Source organism: Pinus tabuliformis, chromosome 1_2, assembly GCF_031772625.1.
Source record: "Pinus tabuliformis cultivar Carrire ecotype Pingquan chromosome 1_2, CPIR1, whole genome shotgun sequence".
Classification (NCBI taxonomy): Eukaryota; Viridiplantae; Streptophyta; class Pinopsida; order Pinales; family Pinaceae; genus Pinus; species Pinus tabuliformis.
In genome coordinates, this window is record NC_142298.1 from 901,175,131 (window position 1) to 901,196,289 (window position 21,159).

Consider the following 21,159-nt stretch of genomic DNA (forward strand, 5'->3'; position numbering starts at 1 on the left):
GCTCTGCAAGAAATTGAACTAACTAAATCCTTTAGTTTCCCTACCATGGAAATATGACCCCAATGGTGTGACTAAAGATGTGATGGCACAAGTAAGAATCAGACAGTTTTCGAATGAGTCTAATGATTTTGATGATTTATTTGAGATGGTCCCAGATTATTCTATAGTTGAAAGAATGGAGGCAGAACATTTTTCTCTTGAAGAATTGATTAATTTTAATCAATATCGTAATCGTAGAAGATCTCATCTACCGGATATTTTGCTAAGATGGTCTCAGTAGACTCCTGTGGTTGCAAATACATCAGCCTCGTCATCAAAGAATCCAATAATTTCCCAATTCTCATAAATAGCTACAATAGTTGTTGAACAGACAATAAAGTTCAAAGAAAAAAAAAATCAATTGGATAAAGAATGGGAGGAGTTTAATCGCGTTTTGTCTAGTTAAGAGGCTCAATATGTGGATACTTCAGTCAACACAGGAGCAGAGCAAAACTTAGAAAATAAAGGGGAAAATTCGTTTACTGCTGAGGTTTCTAATGCAACTACTGTTTAAATTCCCACAACAAATATTGTTCCTCATACTCCTAAGAAAACTATTGTTGATGATATTTCTTATAAAACTACTGTTGCTGAGGATATGGAATTTATCCCAGCATTTCTTACTTCTGAGAAAGTGTTGAAGATCGAAGAAATCCCCCCTCTAGATGTATTTTACAGTCCCAAACATAAAGCAGTAATGAGCAGATCAAGGAAGAAGAGAAAGCTAGATCAAGAACAAGCATCAATCTTAAGTGACACTCCTTTTCAAGTTCTCTGGAAGGGAACTCAATCAACTCCAGATGAAGAATTAAATAGACTTTCACAATTTTCAGGAGCTTATGCCAGTGCACCTATCAAAAAGGCAGTAGAAATACAACTGATTTTAAAAGAAAAAGAACAGAGGATTTTGCAGTTAGAACAAGATTTCCAGAATGAAAAGCAAGTAATTGACCAGCAATGGCAAGAAAAACTTGTTGAGTTACAGAAAGATTTTAATGATTTAAAACTACAATTTGAATTTGAAGTCAAAGGAAAAGATGAACAACTGCAGTTGTTGCAACAAAATATTAATCAATTGAAAGAGAGTCTAGAATTGAATGAAGTCTGAAAGGAAGCAGAAGAGCTAAACACTCTCACCAAACAACAGGTTATCTTTTGTCACAAGTTAGTTTTAATTCGTGATTTTTTCAGAGCCAGTGATTCTTTGGTCAATCATTTGTCCGTACGGACATTTTATGAGAAAATTGAAGAAAAAAACTCTGAACATATAGATTGGCAAGACAGTGCTGAAAGGAGATCAGTTGGTCTCCCTCAAATTGAAGAATCACAAAAATATATTGTTTTCGATGATTGGGACATCAAAATGAGATAGGCAGAAATGGCTATTATCAGAGCCAGAAATCTCACTTCAAACTTCACCAAATATATCGGCAATACTTTGTTGCAAGCCAATCTAATACAAGAATGCCCAAAGGAAACTTTCCTAGATGTCAAATTTTTTAAACAATCATGGCAAGAAGCATCCAACAAAAGGATTGAATATATTCAGAGTTTATCAAAAATAAACCTTTAAGGTTATTGGCATTTCATGGTGAATCTACATAGTCAATGGCTAGTGTTGATGTGTTTATCTAATGCAACGGCCCAATTCTTTCCAGCACCCAATGATGCAGTATTCACGGGCTAGATACGTATGCAACCAATTCTTCCCCCCCATCTAAAGCCAATGACAGATATATGTGGACTTAGAGAACAGATGCAGAATCAACCTGGAGCACAGTCATGAGTTTCTTGTTGCAACAGATGTTATCTTTAGCTTTGATTTATTTTTAGCTTAATTTTTTAAATTTTTTGGAGACTTTTTAGCTTACTATTTTTGTAATGTTAATGTTATTTAAACCCCTTTCATGCATTTAGAAAGGGGTGCTAAATTTTTGAAAGATAGCTTTGAACTTGCACTATTGTTTAAATCTAAAGTTATCTTATTAAGAAGCAGAGCCTGAAGCTATCTTTTTTTTAGCATAGTGATGATGTATCAGGTACTATTATCTTTATATTGCTACTATGTTTCATTGAAATAGATAGTAATTTTTTTATAGATTATTTCATTATATAAATGCTTTGAATACAGTCATGCATTGTCACTACTAATGTGCACGATTGTATCTTGTGTGGTTATATATGAGATAACGAGTTCTTATATGTGATTGAGTTTTAATCAACTAAATTAATCAACTATTTAATTAATTTAGTTATCTTATTGTTTTCTTTTCATTAAAGTGTTTAATGATCTATATTGTTGCATGCTTTGTGAAATCTTTCTATGAATTGCATATACATAAATCCTATTCCCAGGAAGTAATTAGGATAATTTTAATTACAATAAGTTTAATTAGTGATATCATCCTTTGCTTTTGAATCATTCCATTAGTCTCAGTTTGTTCCATATTATTCTATTATATCTCTTTAAAACGGGAAACTGGTCCCTTTATCCCCAGTCGGACCCACCATTTTCAATGGAAAAGGAGTTTCCTTAAGCTCTTGACCGGGTGGTATTCCCCGATGTTGAGGCATCGATATTCCAGCCTTCAACATTTTTGGCACTAGAAGGAGGGCCCCGACTATGAATGGAAACAAGGTTTAATCCCAAATCAAAAGGTCATCTAAAGAGTCATTCTCCCTCAAAATCTCCCCCAACTTCCAAATCTCATTCTAAATCTCCTACACCTAGACCGGAAGTTGCGAAAGTAGCCACAAAATCTCCTAGCATAAACCCTAAGACGTCATATCAACCTCCTTCACAAGAGATACTAGAAGTTCAGACCCTAATCCAGAAATTAGAAGGAATTTCTATTTCAGGTGAAATGCCTCAACAATCTGAAACATCTGAAGGAAGTGTATCATCATCTTTTCCCACTTCTCATATTTTGACTCAATCCCAAAGTGAGAAACTTGGAATTACTCCATTTGAGTTTCCTTTACCCTCTCACCAAAGAAAGACGAAAAAATCATAATCACAGCCATCCACTAGTGAGATTCTATCATCCACTTCACCACAAACACCTTCATTTCATTCGATCAATCCTCCTATTCATACCCTCCATTCTCAATCAATCGGTGCTAGTTCAAGTAGCACTAGCACAGGAGCTACTTCCTCCACATAGTCAGCCTCTTCTACTATCACAAACCCTTCTATTCAAGTTCCCATTATGGAAAATAGACCTTGGACCAATCCAGGTGCAGTTAACATGCCTGCACCCCTTCATCCTTTACCTAAACATCCAAAAATATGGTTACCCAAGTTCAATCCAGACGAAGGGATGTCAGCTGAAGAGAATTTACATAATTATATGTTATCCATAAATCTAAATGGTGTGTCTGAAGAAGATTGTGTGTGTAGGCTTTTTTCCTATACGTTCGTAGGATCAACAGGATCCTAGTATTTTTTTTTACCATCAAGTTCAATCAACGATTGGAATACATTCCAAGAGAAATTTCTAACTAAGTTTGGTGGTGATAGAACCAAATCTACTTTAATCAACGATCTTTCCAATCCCAAAACAAATCAAGGGGAAAGAGTCAAGGATTTCAATTCTAGGTTCAATAAATTGCTTAACAAAATTCCAGAAACTTCACAACCTGGTGAAGATGTTCAAATAGAATGGTATATATCTGCACTTCCCTCTAATATTGCAATATTGGTAGATAGAGCTAACAAAATCACTTTAAGTGACAACATGAAAGAAACTTTATCTATTGAAAAAAGGATTTTAGCCTTAGAGAAGAAAACCATTCTTGAAGAGAGAAACTCAAAGAAACCATCCAAAGACCCTTTCAAAGAAGAAACCAAAAATAAACCATCCAAAGACCCTTTAAATTTAGAAGGATTGCAAAAATTCCTCAAAAAAATGTCAAACGAAATGGTTGAAATTAAAAAACAGGTCTCAGATACTCCAAAAATATCTTTTAGACCGTTTAAGAAAACTCAACCTTCATCGTCTCAGCCACCTAATATTATATCTAATGCTGAATCAGATCAAGAGGAAGACGAAGAATCATCTTTATTTATAGAAGAATCTGAAGAAGAAGAATTAGTTGAAGCAAATGGATTATGGGATTTTATTCTTACTACATCAAAGAATGAGGAGGAAGGAGAAGCTTTGCTAGTAGAAACTAGGAGTAGAAAATTTGTTGATTCACCATCATCAAATCACAAACATAAATCAACAACTCCTGTTAATAAAGATAAAAATGCTACCAAGAAGCCTCCTCCCAAATCTTCTGAATCCATTCCATCTTCTTCTAATTCCCCTTCTACATCTAAAACTCTTGTTATTTCTGATAAATATATAGAATATAATATTGTGGAAGATATGAAGAAATTTAAAGCTAATATTTCCATGTATGAGGTAAGCAAGCTCAAGCAACAACATAAATTATTGCTAAAGGAATTGAATGTTGTTCCTACATCTCTTCTGCCAACTGCTAAAGCCTCACTGGGGAAAGGAAAGCCACCAAGCAGATCTCTAGACAAAATTGATGCTTCCGATGATATTCCAATTGGAGACAGGTCCAACTCCCATACCCCACCTTTTATTTTAAACTTTGAATTTTTTAACAAAAATGTTCAGAATTGTTTAATAGACTCAGGTTCTTCTTCAAATATTGTGCCATATTAAGTTTGTCTCAAGCTGAACATTACGCCTGAAAAGTCAGTTGTCCAAATTGTGTAATTAGACAGAACAAAGGTTAAGGTATTGGGAGAATTAAATTTTGTTTTAATAATATTATCCTTGAATTCAAAGGTATGTCAAATTATCGATATTTTGATTGTTGATATTCCTAAATTTTATGGTCTTATTTTAAGCAGAGACTGGTCTGAGAAATTGCACGGTTATTTTTCCACATATTGGTCACATATATGGATTCCTTACAACGATAAACCAAAGTAGATATGAGTGGATAGAGAAAAGAATATGAAATACATAGTTATTGATCTGGATGAAGGAAATGAGCCTGTTGCTTTCTCCAACAATATTGTTGGAAATTATTCTTCAAAATATTTCTTTGGAAGTTTTACTACTCCAATATCTCCTTTTTTAGCAAATTCTGTTTTATCTCAAGTTGAGATTTTTTCACAAAAAAACTTTACTAAATGTATTAATATGGTAGATTCACCTGTAATTAAGCAAGATTCTTTATTTTGGACACTTTATTTCGATGGTTCTAAATGTAATGACAGTGCAAGTGTTGGATGTAATTTTGTAAGCCCTAATGGTGAAAAAACTATGCTGGCATGTAAATTAGAGTTTGATTGTACTAATAATATAGTAGAATATAAAGTGTTAGTACAAGGATTGCATAAAGCCATAAGTATTAATGTTGAATACCTTCAAGTCTTTGGTGATTCAAAAATAGTTATAAAACAAGTAAGAAACAATATTCATTGTGTTTCTAATCATCTCAGACATTATCAATCCTTCATTCAATGTCTGACTTCACATTTCATTACATTTATTATTTCTCCAATACCCAGACTACAGAACGCTAGTGTTGATCTTTTAGCTAATGTTGCATCTAAGTTGATTCCACTTGAATATTTTAGTCCAAATAGATTTTCTATAGAGTTGATTTTTCGGCCTTCCATTCCAGATAATGTCACCAATTGGAAAGTATTCAATGATGATGAAGATATCCTTGACTTTTTAACATCTGAAGAATCTTATTTTGATCAAGTAGTTGATGAACATGAACATGACAAGCAATTGAATAAATCAATGCCCTACCAAAGCCTATAGTTAAACTTGAGGATCTTTATGACTTAAAAGACAGATTCAAAAAAGTCAGCAATTACAAACTTCAAAGTTCAACTTTAATCCTCAAAACAGTAATCCTAGGATCAGACAGTAATCCTCAAAACATTAACTTAGGTCTGTTAATAAATTTACTGCATAACATAAATAATTACTGAGAATTACTGAGAGGAATAAATATAAAAATAACTAGCAACAAGCATAAACAGATAAACACAAATGTTTATCCAGGAAAACCCCAAATCCAGGGAAAAACCCAACATAATGAAATTATCCTTGGCCAAAACCTTGGCCAATCCGGCCAAGTGAGCCTTCACCGCTCACCTCCAGGCCTTGCATTACAATGAAATCCTTCCAGCCTTTTATAAGCTCCATTACATATAATACCACGGGCAGAATACTATGGGTGCACAATACCATGTGCCCCAAAACCATCACTATTTAACCTGGTCAACTTTGACTCTATCCCGAGTCAAGTTTACCTAACAATTCCCCCTTTAAACTTGACTTGGGGTTCCTTGACTAACTCCAGCCAAACCTGCTAAGTGAGACAATCCCGCTCACTCTAGCTCTTACCCCCCTCAAAGTTTTTACTCGGGGTATTGTTAACCCGACATCCCCCCTATCACCTAGGTCTAACCCAGACTTTACCGGTGATCACTGAGGGGTACACATGCCTTACCAAGTCTTACAGTGGTATGCCCATTTACATGCAATAATTTTGACTTCATTAATTTTTATTTTTTTTGTTTATTGCTGCTGCGATTTTGATCCATCCTCTCTCAATTTGATTTGCTCAAAAACTTCTATCAAACCGCTCCAACTATGAGCCCAACGAGAACCTCATAGATTCTAGCACTAGTGGCCTCACGTAGCAGAAAGTGAACAATTTTAGAAGCTGCATGAACAATTTTCTTCTGCTGACTTCTTTAAATAGCCGCATGAATCCCTGGCAGTTACGACACTATCTTCTGCACATTCTCCTCGAGATTCTTCTACGTACTATTGTTCCACCATTATTTTCCAGACTCAGATCTGTAAAAAAAGGTTGCATTGACCTCATCAGGAACTATAAACCCCTGGCATCAAAAAATCCCTTTAAAACCAATATCTGGCTCTCATACCAGTTGTTAAGAAATTTACTGCATAACATAAATAATTACTGAGAATTACTGAGAGGAATAAATATAAAAATAACTAGCAACAAGCATAAACACATAAACACAAATGTTTATTCGGAAAAACCCCAAATTCGGGGAAAAACCCAACATAATGAAATTATCCTTGGCCAAAACCCTGGCCAATCCGGCCAAGTGAGACTTCACCGCTCACCTCTAGGCCTTGCATTACAATGAAGTCCTTCCAACCTTTTATAAGCTCCATTACATATAATACCACGGGCAGAATACTATGGGTGCACAATACCATGTGCCCCAAAACCATCACTGTTTAACCTGGTCAACTTTGACTCTATCTCGAGTCAAGTTTACCTAACAAGGTCTTGGGCTCTCAACACAAGAAATAAATTAATTTATTCATTGGGTAAAGAAATACAAAGACGTATTTTGTTGGAATTATCAAGATCGTAAAACATATGATACTTCTATCATTCAACACATTATCCCTATGTTTTGTAGCGGCTGCAACCATCCACCAAAATTTTTCCTTAGCATCTTTTCGAGCCTCCCTACCAACCATCCTTAGCAACATGTCTTGCACTTCCCATGTACTTACGTTTTCAGTTGAGTTTCTTTGGCTTATCAACTTGTCTTCTCTAACTTGTTTGTCTTTCATCCGCAAGATGACCTCCCATGACTTGGTCTCAAACGATTCTTGTGCTAACTTTGAAAACTACGTAGCATTGGAGAGCAATCATCCTTGCTCTCCAGAATTGCGCAGTGCATCTTGGCAGCCAGCACTACTCTCCAAAATTGCGCAGAGCAAGCAGGCTACTTTCCCCAAGAAAATTGCACAAAGAAGCCCATCACTCAGCTTGCTCTTAGAATTTGTGCAGTTCTAGCTGGAAGCCTTGGCTTCAGTCCAGAAATTGCGCAAAGCTTGACGCACAGCCAGAGCCACTCAACCCAGAAACTACACAAAAGTCATCCCATGGCTTGCTGACCATTGCATGTGCTCAAAGTTTAACCAGTTCTCTTCAATATTGTGCAATCTTGCCTTACATGCATGGGCATCTTTTTCCCGAAAAATAAAAAAGAAAAAAGCATCCCTAGCTTTTAGGGATCTATTTCTAGTAGTAGGGGGTTACATGCAAAAGTCATTTTAGAAACCTCCTGCCAAGTGTCATTTATTCATAGATTTGTGGCATGCACGTCATAAGCCTTGATCTTGTCAAAACTATTTATTCAAAGCCTCAGAGCTCATTCTTCACTTAGATCTTGGAGCTCTGGCATTCCCAATGAATGTAGGAACCTTCGGCGCACTCATCGCAACGTTTTTTGGATAAGTTCGTTTTTCATGTCTTTTGCTGCTTTTTACATTTCAATTTGTGTGAATTTTGTTTTCTTGGTTTTATTGAATGCTTATTGTGATTTCAATGCATGTTAGCTTGTAGAAGCATCGTTTCTAGTTTTGCATTTCATTTCCTTGTTGTCGCATGCATGACATTGTTTTGCACTAACAGTCGTTGTTGCGGCGACTCGCTTCACACACTTCGTTGTTTTCCCATCTTACTGAATCTGGCACTTACTAATTGCATGCATGTTCATTCACTCATGTATTCACCTAGATTTTCACATGCTTCAGTCCTTATTGATTTTCAGTCGCTCGTCGACGGGTTTGAGCTGCCTTAGCCTGGACCTTTCCTTGCCTGGCTTGCACTGCGCATTTTTGGGATGGAATGCCTTGCCTTGCTCCTAGGAATTGTGTATATATTGCCTCACAATGGCCTCCCAAGATGTGCTCTACGCAATTCTGAGAGACAATGACTCAGTTGGCCCCTGGGATTGCCCAGTGCAATTTCTCGGGTAGCAGTCATGCTGACTAAAAATGCACATTGCACAGTTCCAATCCTCAACAGGCCAAGCTGGATTTTTCTCTGCATAGTTTCAGTAGTCAGCCAGCTCACTGGTAGCTGGGACTATGCTCTGCGTAGTTCCAATAGTCAGTCTCCCAGCCTCTCCTACAGAAAACTACGCAATTTTCCCAGTTAGTGAATCAAGTGTGTTGCATGTCAGTCCTCAAGTTTCTTTTGGTTTCAAATAGCATTTTGCTTTCCATAAGTGTTTCTCTATCTCCAATCATCACAGGTTCTCATCAGTCTCTTATCAGTACAGGTACAATGGCCTCCAAGAGAGCAAGGGTCAAAGGACGCCATTAAGAGCACAACTGGAGATGTGGTCAAGCAAGTGTCTGTGAGCTTGCCCATTTATGAATATACTAAGTTGTTCATAGACAAGGATATCAAGATCACATGGCAGGATATCAATGACATCTTTTCATGCACCTTTGAGGAGAACATGGAGGACCTCAGAGTCTATGTCAACATACACAAGTCTGTCTTGTACTGGGTTGCATGTAAGTATCCCGCATTTCCATGCGTGGACATGATCCACTGATTGTCTCACATATTGATCCAGAGACAATGGTATTGAGTAGTGTCAATGGAATAGAACTTGCTACCTTCAAGGCACAGAACTTTTAGGAGATGTACCACTTGCCGCAACTGGTGAACAAAATGGATGCACTCTTCACCAATCCCAGCAGCAGTGCAAACTCAAGAGACATCTAGAAGAGATCGATGAGAGAGCCATCTAAGTTTAGGATAACACCCAACCAAGTATACAAGACAAAGACATTGCGGAAGGCTTATCAGTTCTTTGTCATCTTCGCATGTTGTTTATATGGCCAAGAGAGTACAGAAACCTTCCCATGGAGTTGGGTGATCCTTTTGGATCAGCTGGTGAATAAAGGAAGACCTTTCAATTGGTTCGACATGTTGGCTCTCCAACTGAAGTGGTAAGTAAAAAATGTTTGGCATCTGCCCAAGGGTTAGCAAGCAAAGTTATTCATGTCCGCCTACATGCTTGATGCAATCTATTCCCGCCAACAGTTCCCTGGCTTGGGTTGGGCAAGGACACCTTCAGAAACCATTGTGCACATCTATTGCAAGTTGTTCTCCAAGTGCCGTTTCTGTGGAGTTATACTACAGATATCAGACCACTTCCTTACCCCAGTGTACAAGATGATCTTTGAGCAGGATCTACCTTGCATGTCACATGCAGCGATGGAGGCATTGGTTAACATAGCAGATTGGTATGCCTCACCCCTTGGCACCTTCATCCAGATGTATAGTGCAGAGAAGTCTCTGCATGTGTTACCAAAGTTTTCGATGGACAAGCTGGTCATGCAAGAGGTTGCATACCACATCTCGACAAGGTTGTCAACAAGACTACACAGGAATAATAAGGCACCTTGGCCCGCTCCTCATTTGTGGATCAGGTTGTATGAGATCTGGAGTCTCAAGCATGTTGAGGTCCAGACAGAGGAATTCATCAAGTTCACCTTCAGCACTAGAAGTTTCAATCCATATGGCCTGCATTGCTTAGTGAAGGACCATTGTACGAGAGTGTATGATCCTTGGATCCACGAGGCATGTCATTGGCCTGAGGAAGACCCGTGGAGATATTGCTACAACTCCTCAAGGCTCAATGAACTATTCAGAGTGGTTGTAGGGTGGTTAACAATGCACAAGGTAGAAACATCTCAAAGAGCAGCAACATCAGCAGCAACAGAGGGCAACATACCTGTGCATGACAAAGGAAAAAGGAATATTGCAAACAGCACAGAGGCGGAGAAAAGTTGCAAGTTCAAGGCAAATCCACTTGTAATGAGAGAAGCTTTGGATATTGAAGCAAAGAAGCGACAACACAACAGAAGGATTGTGAAAAGATAGAGGGAAAAGAAAAAACTGGAGGAGGCAGAGAAGAAGTTGCAGGAGGTGAAGCAACAACTAAGGGAAGAACAAGAGCTGCATAGAAAGGAGAAGGAAGTGTAGTAGGAATAGGAACAGCAGGAAGTATAGTGTGCACACATTGATGAAACTATGTAAATATAGGTTATTGAATCAGAAGAGCTGGCAGATAGAAAACAGGGTGAGAAGTCGCAGGAGTAGGACTTTGCTCAGGAGATTGAACAAATGTTGGAGCAGATGGACACAAATGTGGTTCAGCTGGAGCAGGATCAGGATACAAACCTCATGCCCAAGGACCTAGAGGTCACTCCACAAGATTCACCAGATCTGGGAGTAGAGCAAGTCCCAAGTGATCAAGGAGACACTGAAATCCTTGAGGACAATCTGGAAGCAGATTTGCACAACATATGCTTTGACAAGTCACAACACAGGGTTGTACAGTTGCACAGAGTACCCACTCTAGATGTCCATGGATCTCCTGCACATTTTCAAGAACGAGAGATCGTGTCCGATGTGTGCAAGAATCCAGCTACATTGGTCGATGCTACAAAGTCATATGCTGAAGCCACCAGCTCAAGTGTGAGATTCGTGATAGCTAAGAACGAGCACATGACTAAGGAATTGCAAACGGCCAAGTAGGGAGGAGAGCAAGCTACAGCATCCGCCAAATAAGATTTGAAGAAAGAAATACTTGATGAAGTATCATCTCTCAAGATAGTCATGCGAAAGTTGTACTTCAGGTTTGTCACCGTGCATAAGTCAGTTTTCCATCTTAATGGTTGGCAATAGTGATGTGCTAGGAGAGCATGCATATTGACAAACATACACACTATTGTTGATCACATGCAGATATGGACAATGAGTTACAAGGGAGCCCCATTGTACTTTCCAAAGATGATGAAGCCAAAGGCAATGGAATTGAAGGCACGCATCCAAAGTCAGATCTAAAACTATGAGGAACTCCCACAACTCATCATCATATTATAGGTTTCACATGCACGAGTGTTCAGGAGCATGTATGTCATTGTGTGCATGCATGTGATCCCATCCATTGGCACACTCACTGAGGCGAAAGAAAAGAACCAAGTCTGACTAGAGCTATACATGTACTTCGAGTAGTTGATGCACATAGCCACCAGCAATCATGTGTAAGTTGAAGAGTCATGAGGGTAGTTGAAGAGTCACAAAAGGGAATGTCAAGGGTTATCATTGTTGGAAATTGTGAGAGGGGGGTGAATCAGTATTCATTTTCAATTGTTACTTATACCAGTTAAATAAATTATGTTTAGAACACAAAATAAGCAATAGGAATAAAAAAATTTATTAATATAATCTTTATAATGAATCAAGTACAATATATAGGGCTCCAACCCTTGATGAACACACTAATCTTCAATTCCCCAGGCTCCAACCTGTTTCCAAGCACCAACTTGGTCTTTTGTGAGGCTCCAACCTTTAGGGCTCTGATCCTATCATGTCAAGGCACCAACCTTGGATTTAGGAGCACCAACTCCAAGGACACCAATGTTGGAATATAATCCTAACATCTACATTTATTTTTTAGCCTAAGTATCCTTGACTTAGCCACATGCACTACAGATCATGTTCACACTTGGTTTTTGGTAAACTAGCTTGGTGGACCAACTTTCCCTTGTTTTTTGCCTTTAAAGGCTTAATATTATGGAAATATTGGTCCAACCACTTTCCTAAACCATTTAGACATATAAGTGCATGTTCACACCTCATCCACTTGATTTATTTGAGGATTGGCACCCCACATGAAGATTCCCCCTTAAATCAAGGGATTTGGTCCCCCGGGCCATTTTGGCATGTTTTAAAGTTGCCTTCCTTGGGAAATGTGCCCCTCCTCATGCTTTCCTCGTGGCTAATAGTTGGCATGGGTTGTCTTGAGTCATTGTTGCTATTTTAGGCCTCCCTTTAGCTTTTCTTAGCCTTTTCTAATTTTTTACTAGTTTTTTCCTAGTTTTCTAGATTTGGTAATTTCTATATAACCACCTCCCTTTGGGATTTAGAGGTTTGGTTTCTCATGTATTACTATTGTTCATGAATTTAATACATTGATTTTAAGGAGCAAATTATTTCTCTCCTCTCTTGAATATCAGCAAATTACTTGTGTTTAATTTAACTAGAATTCTAGATCTATCGGAGTTTCTGCAGGAATTCTACATGGTATCAGAGCTAGTTCAAATCTAGTGGATTGTACACAATTTTATTTGCAGGTATAGATCATAAGGAGGTGTAGAAAGCAGAAATGGATCATCTCTCTCATCCCACAAAACTCGTTCTAAATCCTTTGAATTACTTCGAATGGAAGACAAAGATCACTCTGCTCCTTCGAAGCAAAGGGCTTGACGGGGTAACAGTGGGAATGGAGACTGAACCGACTTCTGCAGTGGAGAAGATCAAGTATTTCAATAAATTAGATGAAGAAATTGGGCTGATATTCATATCAATTTCTAGAGAACTCCTTCTTCATGTCAGTGGAGCCACTACTCTCGATGCAGTCTGGACCACATTGGAAGGACTATTCGGAAAGCAGGATGAAATGAGAGTGCATCAATTGGAGAATGAACTCATATCCCTCAATCCAACTCGTTTCAGCAACCTGCAAGAATACTTCACCAAGTTTAAATCCCTCCTTGTTTAACTTTATGCATGTGGAGCCAAGAAAGAGGAAGATCAACTCATCCTTTCGATTCTCTCAAAATTAGGCCCTGAATATTCTGTATTTGTATCGTTTTTTCAAGCATCTAAATTGACTCAGGAAAAATGGAAAATGCCTCCATTGAATGACTTCATTGCAGCATTGACTCAAGAGAAAGCTAAGTTAGTCCAAATGAGTGCCATCAAGCATTCAAAGAACCAAGCACTTGTGGCTACTGATGCTCCAAAGAGCAGTGGAATAGACAAGCAAAAAGGAAAGGGTAAATTTAATGAATCGAAGAAGGAGAGACCCGTACAATATTCAGAGACCTATTCTTTGCCTAAGGGTAAGAAGAAGAAGGAAATAACACTTTGTAGCTAATGTTCCAAAGGTTTTCATCCTGAAGAAAATTTCATGAGGAAAACAATCGATGAGATGGCTAAGCAATTGCAGCAGCACAATCTCACGGTGCCCAAGAATGCAAAGAAGAAGGATGATAGCAGAACGGGAGATGGGAGAGGGAGAGCACGAGATGGTCATGATTTAATGGCTATCACATCCACTCCATCAGCTTGGATCCTTGATTTAGGTGCATCAAACCATATGTCTGCATCAAAAGATGAATTTTCCTCCATTGAAGAAAGCACCAAATCCCCAATTTACTTGGGAGATGCCACAACCGCAAAGTTGTGCAGAGAAGGAATTGTAGACCTTGAAGGGGGCTGCTTAAAAAATGTGCTTCATGTTCCCTCACTATCTACAAATCTTCTCTTGATATATCAGATCACTCATTCTGGCTCTGGAAGGAAGGTGGAGTTCACTCCGGACTCCACAGTGATTACCGACATTTCCACGAAGCTCACAGCTTGCAGATGGAATTGCAGATCACAGTTCTCGTTTGTATTTCTTCTCCCACTTTGTTCCTAAATATATTAGCACTGTATTTCTATCACAATCTAATGATATCAGTAGGTTATGGCATAAAATATTTTTCCATCTAAACTATAAGTACTTGCATCAACTCAGCAAGGAAAACATGGTAGAAGGATTGCCTGCTGTTAAATTCACAAGCAGTGTATGTCAAGGATGCATTCTTGGGAAGCATCCAGAGCAAAATTTTGACAAAGGGAAGGCACATAGAGCTTCTTCACCTCTTGGGCTGATTCACAATGACATAATGGGCCCATTCCCGCAACCTTCAATCAGTAAGGCTCGATATGTACTCACCTTCATAGATGATTTCTCTCGCTTTACTTGGGTATTTTTTTTGAAATTAAAATTGGAAGTATTTGAATGCCTTATAGAATTTAAAGAACTTGCTAAGAATGAGTCTAGGTGTAAGATTAAGATACCCCGTACTGATAATGGGAGAGAGTATGTCAACAAATATGTGCAACAACTTTGTATTGATGTAAGTATATAGCTACAACACACAGTGCCATATACACCACAGTAGAATGGTGTTGCGGAGAGGAAAAACGGTCGTTAAAAGAGATGGCCAATTGTATGCTACAGTCCAAATCATTAGCTCCTAAGATATGGGCCAAAGCTATTAATTGTGTAGCATACATTCAGAACCGCATTCCTCACAAAGCACTCAAAGGCACCACTCCATTTGAATGTTGGGCCGGTAAGAAACAGAAAGTGTCGCACTTTCGCATTTTTGGTTCACGAGCATGGGCTCACATTCCAACAAATAAGAGGAAGGCTTTGGAGCCTCAAAGTGTTGAATGTACCTTTGTTGGATATCCTGACATTGTCAAAGGATATATATTTCTAGACACTCACACTAAAAAGTTCCTTGTAGCTCGAAGTGTGAAGTTTGAAGAAGAATCACTGCATGATTTTTCAGCAGACCCTGCTGAGGAACCGCTTGTTGCCACTGATGAGGAGTAGTCCGAAACTTATTCAAGCACTTTAGAGCAGCCATCAGAGAAGAATCTTGGGTTTGATTCAAAGGATGAGGAGTAGTTCATGGCTGCTCCAACTCAGCTGCCAACTTGGGCAGAGAAAACCCTGCAAGATGCAGGTGAACTAGTTGGTGATCCTGCGGATGCGAGAAGGACTAGATCACAGTTTTTTGGGGCTCCTCAAGCCTTGGATGCCACTGAACCATTGATTCCCATACATTTCTATATGACACTTGGTTCAGATCCACATTCACACTCTGAGGCTGCTCGAAACCCACTTTGGGAGGCTACCATGGATGAAGAGTTCTCTGCTCTCATGTAAAACAACACATGGGACTTGGTTCCACTTTCGAAAGGAAGAAAGCTTGTTCGATGCCGATGGATCTATCGAACAAATATTGCTGCAGATGGTGAGATAAACAAGTACAAATATTGACTTGTTGCAAAAGGATACTCACAGTTACATGGCATAGACTACATAGAGACATTTGCACCTGTTGCAAAAATGGACTCCATTCAACTAGTTTTAGCCATTGCTGCTTCTCGTAGATGGGAAGTTCATCACATGGATTTGAAGAGTTCATTTATTCATGGATATCTCAAGGAGGATATATATATGGAGTAGTCACAGGGATACATTCAGAACTCTTCCCTTGTTTGCAGATTAAAGAAATCTATGTATGGACTAAAACAAGCTCCCAGAGCCTGGTATGCAAAGATGGATTCTTTCCTGCTTTCCATTGGATTCATTCGATGAAAATCTGATCCGAATGTTTATTTGCTGCAACATGATGATTCCCTTTTGCTGATATTACTTTATGTAGATGATTTACTGATGACATGGAACCTTACCTCAGCTATTGATTCAGCAAAATCAGCATTGCACGATCGATTTTCCATGACAGATTTGGGATTGTTGCACTACTTTCTTGGTCTTGAAGTTTCTCAGTCTACTTCAGGGATCAAGATGGCATAGTATAAGTATGCATCATATCTACTTGTCTGCTTTCAGATGATAGAATGCAAGCCAGCAGCATCTCCCTTTCTTTCGAGGATCAGATTTGAGGATGCGGGTACTACACCTTTGGTGGACAGTACACTATATCGACAGTTGGTTGGGAGTTTGTTGTATCTTACTCACACCCGACCTGATATATCTTTTGCAATAGGAGTTTGTTCCAGATATATGCAGAGCCCCATGAGCTTCACTAGAAAGTTGTGAAGAGAATCCTTAGATATGTGAAAGGTACTTCCAATTTTGGGATCTTTTATGCTGCAAATTGCCCACTTTCATTGATTGGGTCCACAGATTCTGATTGGACTGGTGATGGTACAAACCGCAAGTCCACCTTTGGTTATGTTTTCAACTTTGGTTCAGGGCCTTTTTGCTGGTCTAGCAAGAAGCAATCCATGATTTCTTTATCTACAGTTGAGGTAGACTATAGAGGTGCAGTGAATGCAGCTACACAGGCTGTTTGGTTGCAGGGGCTTCTCTCTGAATTTGGTATTCAGTATCCACTTCCAACTGTCATATTTCATGACAATCAGGGGTCCATTCAAATATCGATTGATCCAATCCAGAGGCAGAGGACCAAGCACATCGAGATTCACATGCATTACATCTACGAGCTGATCTGTGACCGAGTCATATCACTGCAGTACTGCCCCACTAAGCAGCAGGTTGTAGACATCTTCACCAAGTCTTTCACTGAAAATAAATTTTCAGAACTGAGAGTTATGCTTGGAGTGGTGGAGACAGCTGAGTAGGCCCTTCTGGCCACTTAGCCCTTTTTTCCTCTTTTGGGGGGGGTTGTCCCACGAGGTTTTCCCTCTTTCTTCATTTTATGAGGATCTTTTATTTATTGTACTTGAGTACCTAACATGGCATCATGGCCGGGACTCAGTTTAGATAAGTCAGTTGGAATGAAGGGGGGGTGTTGGAATATAATCCTAACATCTACATTTATTTTTTAGCCTAAGTATCCTTGACTTAGCCACATGCACTAAAAATCATGTTCACACTTGGTTTTTGGTAAACTAGCTCGGTGGACCAACTTTCCCTTGTTTTTTGCCTTTAAAGGCTTAATATTAAGGAAATATTGGTCCAACTACTTTCCTAAACCATTTGGACATCTAAATGCATGTTCACACCTAACCACACCTCATCCACTTGAGTTATTTGAGGATTGGCGCCCCACATGAAGATTGCCCCTTAAATCAAGGGATTTGGTCCCCCGGACCATTTTAGCATGTTTTAAAGTTGCCTTCCTTGGTAAATGCACCCCTCCTCATGCTTTCCTCGTGGCTGATAGTTGGCATAGGTTGTCTTGAGTCATTGTTGCTATTTTAGGCCTCCCTTTAGATTTTCTAGTTTTTTACTAGTTTTTTCTAGTTTTCTAAATTCGGCAATTTCTATATAACCACCTCCCTTTGGGAATAGAGGTTTGGTTGCTTATGTATTACTATTGTTTATTAATTTAATACATTGATTTTAAGGAGAAAATTCTTTCTCTCCTCTCTTGAATATCAGCAAATTACTTGTGTTTAATTTAACTAGAATTCTAGATCTATCGGAGTTTCTGCAGGAATTCTACAACCAATCCTTCCAATTCTGAGGCACCAACCCCAAGTGCTCCGACCCTATCTTGTCAAGGCACCAACCTTGTTTGTTCGAGGCTCAAACCTTCAAGGCACCGACCCTCTGGGCTCCAACCCATTGCTATATTTTGTCTAGATATGTTTGATAGTAATTCTCTGCTCCCAAAATCTTCTTCACTGAATTATGTCAATCTGCAGCTTCAATGCTACATCAATCACAACCTGTCTTCATATGAAGGAGTCTTCACAACTCTTCATATTGCCCAAATAGATTCTGTATATTTACCTCATGATGATTTCTAATAGGCATCATGATCTCCAATAATGTCTCCAAGATTTGTTGAAGTTTTTCAACAATATATCTGCGCTAAGCCTCAATGTCTGCACAAAAACAATTCTCTGTTTCAAGCCTCTATTCTTATTGTCGTGGTAACTGCTTCAGGAGTAACTGCTTCAGGAGTGACTATCGTGGTATCTCACTTCCAAGGAACAAACTCACAAATACTTCAATGTTGGTGTTGTCTATTGTTCCCTTCAAACGATGATTGATGAAATCTTACTTCGTTGGTTTGAGGTCATACAGATCTTCACAAAACTGTTCTTTAGGTTGCGGTCTGTACTTCTTCTAATTCATCATAGGTCTGCTCCTTTCAAAGATTAACCCAATCAACAGAATTTCTCAACCTTCGGCCTCCTTCTTTCCTGTTGAACCTTCAGCTTCCTTCCTTCCCGCTCGAGTTTCGGCTTCCTCTATTTCCTCAAGTTCATCAATTGTGAACTGTTATTTCCTTCTATGTTCGATGCACCGAGATCTATGCTTGAGGTGAAGCTTTTGACTTGTATTTATACGGGTTCACTAATACCCAAAAGACATGTTGATTGGAGGGAGGCCGACTCTTATATTAAAATATGTATCGAAGGTACTTTTATCCAATTATATCATAGACTTGTTTATTTACGGAAAAACCATAAAGGAGAGGCTATAACCATATTATAATAGAAGTCTCGCGGTCCCCACATACCACCTCACTTCTTTAATCACAATCACAATTTCATGAAACTCCTGCAAACGAAACTTTAGAGGTCTACACATAACATTGTTGACCCCTTACTACTGATGGAGTGGATGCAATATTATATCAAAACTATTTTTGATAACTCCATCGAGTCCACAACTTTATCACAATTGGAGGTCCGTCGAGTCTGTAACTTTATCGCAATCAGCAATATGTTGGGTTTGTCACAATCGGTGGTACAACAGTGACACCCTTTATGATATGTGTAACTTTTGATAGTTGGATGCAATGTTATATTGAGTATTGTAATGGTCTAGTAGGCCTGCAATAATATCGCAATCGAAGGTTTTACCATGACATCCTATTAAGACTTGTGACGTGAAAGTTCATACGGCGGATGTGATATTGTATTAAGGCTTATTATAATGGAACCATCGGGTCTACAATACATATTGCAATCGGAGGATTTGAATGTAACAAGGCTTCAAGACTTGTGACACGGTGGATGCGATATTTTAATAAAACTATTTTGATGGTCCTATGAGGTCCCATAACATATGTCGCAATCGAAACTTTAGTCTTTATCAAAGGTTCTAATCGGAGGTCATATTTCAAAGATTGTGATAAGTGGCATATACGATTTCACAATTTAAGTGTTATATAATTACGTCAGATCCACACCTTATATCGCACATCAGAGGTTTTGGGCGGTGATACATTAATAAAAACGTCAATATTATATATCGTTGATATGATATGATTTGGTTCTTTATTGGATATTTTGCTGATATCACTATTTTCTTCCTTGTATCACTTTTTGGCTTAGATTTCCTGTGGCTTCTCGTTCTTGTGATTTCCGATGGCTTTCAATGACTTCTTCCTCTTACTCTTTGGCTTCACAATGGCTTCTCGTATTTATTCTTTCTTTTTCTCTTTTGATGGCTTCTGATATCTTTCCTCCTCGGTTCCACTGTTTCTATTACGTTTGTATTTAGTCCTTGGATCCTCCATTAGTATTATGATCAATGGGCATCAATGGGCAACCTCACATGTCACAAGAATTTCCATCACAAACACTACCATATTGACATCAATGACAACCTAGATTAACAACCCCACCCTTTGATATATATAGAACCTCATAACTCATTGTACAGGCTTTTGGGAGCCAAGCTTCTGATATCTCCACAATGCAGAGCAAGTACATCTCTTTGGAGGAGCCATCGACAGTGACTGTAATGTTCAACTGTTGAGCCTAGTGGCTTTCATGGTTGTATGTATGATTGGATCTTTCACTCTTTTAATTGATTAGGGGCTCATGTCCCAAGTGTCGAAAAATGCTCAAAAATGAAAGTTCTTAGAACTGGTTCGAACCTGAATGACCAGATAAATCTCATCCTCCTGATTTTGGCGCCATGAACGGTTTGAAAAATGGTCTCCGTATGCAGAAGTTATGTCAATTTGAAAATCGCCCAATAACCCTTAATTTTTTATTTTTTTTAATTTAAAATAGAATATTCCTTAGAATATTCTAGGGAATATTCTTCAAAATATTCCTAGAATATTTGTTTTGGGGAACCAGTAAGAGGGTGCCATGTGGCAAGCCTGGAGGCCACCACGTGGCCCCAAGGTGGACGAGTGGGCATATAAAAGTTGGTGGAGGATCGATGGGTCGAACCCACGACCTCCCATATACAATCGCAACGGCTTACCACTACACCAAGCGGGCGGGTTGTGATAAGGTGGCAGACGAAGATATAGTTAAATCTTTCAAAGGATTTTGGCGGGCCCAAAAGGGGGCCAGCCCCCTCTCCACATAATCGTGGCCCGAAACCTGGTGCTGAAACCGATGATTAATGCGGCGGGCGATCAGCAACAAATGATCACATGCCAACAAACCCACCAGCGGTCACGGTTCAACTAGCCGCCAACCCAAACTATCAGCACGAAATCCGAGGCCAGCTCACCGTGCCATGTGACAGCATTAAAACCGAACTACAGTTAACTGGCGGTCAAGGTGAAGTTAGCGAGATTTTTGGCGGTGGCGCCAATTTTGGCGGTCCCGCCAACTTTGGTGGGCCTAACTAGGCTATCACTAAAGTTAACTGGAGTCAATTCAGGGCCAAATAGGCAGTGGAGGAAATGAGCCATAACTTTGGCTAGGAAAGGCCTATTGAGATGATTTTTT

At 39.0% G+C, this 21,159-nt stretch overlaps 1 pseudogene; it reads left to right on the forward strand.

Moving 5' to 3' along the window:
* The first annotated feature begins 3,959 nt into the window (after window positions 1-3,959).
* LOC149208856 (DNA mismatch repair protein PMS1 pseudogene) overlaps window positions 3,960-21,159 on the forward strand; it is a 90,761-nt pseudogene continuing 73,561 nt past the window's right edge.